The sequence below is a fragment of the Epinephelus moara genome, chromosome 20 (assembly GCF_006386435.1).
Source record: "Epinephelus moara isolate mb chromosome 20, YSFRI_EMoa_1.0, whole genome shotgun sequence".
NCBI classification, from domain to species: domain Eukaryota; kingdom Metazoa; phylum Chordata; class Actinopteri; order Perciformes; family Serranidae; genus Epinephelus; species Epinephelus moara.
The window spans coordinates 40,233,800-40,235,474 of record NC_065525.1 but is presented as its reverse complement, the minus strand read 5'-3'; positions in this window follow the sequence as shown (position 1 = coordinate 40,235,474).

The following is a 1,675-nucleotide window of genomic DNA, read 5'->3' as shown; positions in this document are numbered from 1 at the left end:
AACCAATTGCTTTTTAGTTTTTACACATTTCTAAGTTTTTGAACAGAATATCTTACACCCCACTGAGCTTGATATCCTGTGATGTGTGTTCCCGGACAGAAGGTTGAGAAACTCTGCTTTTAACAGTGTTAATACTGAGATCAAACATCACGACACTGAAATGACTGTTTCTCTGAGACAACAAGCGTGAAGCTCTTCATCTTCACTCATCCCCAGCCTCGTTATGTAAGTGTCATGCATGTTTCATATACAAGTACATGTCCTGGATGTACAGTGTATACGAGAGCGTGGCTGTGAGATGACGCTGACATCGTGTCGTGATGAATAAATGAAAGGCCCTGCCTTGTGTTTCAGGAGGAGAGTCACAGAGTCCTGGCAGTTCGCTGCAAGTCAACTCTCCACAAATCATACGTACAGTATATACAGGATATAGAGATATATATATGTACATATAAAAAGACTGTTCCAGCCTGATCTGGGTGGATCTGGTTCAGTCTGGTGTTGCTCCAGTCCGGTACCAGACACCAGTGCTACATTGTGCAATTCAACATCCCCACTGTCGTGCGGGGGCCCTGCCATGAAACAACGATACAGAAGAGTACAAAACCTACCAGACCCCCCCGGCCCCACGCTGAGGGACCCTATTCAGTCAAACTGAATAACCAGCTTTACTGGAATGAGTCTCAGCCAACGATGAGACGCTACACTTAACAAGAGATTCTGAATTTGGCAGAAAACTGTTGCTACAGAGTGTGTACTTGTTCATCAGGTCTACTTTAAACATCTGGCACACATGAAACAGACATTATTATCCAACCATTTGCTTATATAAAAAAATACAGGCCTGTCGTTCATGATTTAAATATGAATAACTTATGTATAAACATGAATAAGGCCTGTTAGTCATGATTTAAATATGATTACAGGCCTCAGTATAAAATGTAATACGTATATCAGCAGTATAGAAGCAGCATTACATAAACAGTTTATATCCACCAATACACAAAAAAAGGCAAAATTTGTACAGTGTATAAATGTCTAAGAAAATGTTTTACAAGCAGTTAATAAGTTTTAATGAAGCGTCAACAGCCAAGATGATCTGAGGCGTACGTTTAGAAAAATGTTGTAAACCGTCTCTTACATTGATTCCTTGACTGAATAGGGCCCTAAAAAGTTCTGATAGGATCTACAGTTTGTAAAACACACAGTCGGATGTAGAAACGCTGTTCTTCACACATTTACAGGAGTTATGGGGAGATACGGCGGCTGGAGCTTCTCTAAAAGCAAATATTTTGTGCTTCGTTTAAAGTCACACTGTAAAGTTTTCATGCACACGTTAACGGGCAAAACAGCAAAAAGTTGCATCTGAGTTTCACCCTGAAACTTTCCTAAAAGTGACAGTGCAAATACCTGTTTAGGGTTTGAGTGTTTTCATATTCGTTAGGGGAAAAATCTAAAACAACGAGGTTATGAATGTCACATACTCACAACCTGGAGGCTTGAGAAGGTAAAGTAGCTGACTCACTTACAGAGGACAGCAGCTGTGGTTAGTTTGGATTCACAACAGTTACAGTAGATTCTAATGGAGACCCAGTGTCAAGACAAAACTAGAACCACCACCCCCATGGTTGTATGACTCCGCCCACCAGCCCACCCCCCCCATGGTTGTATGACT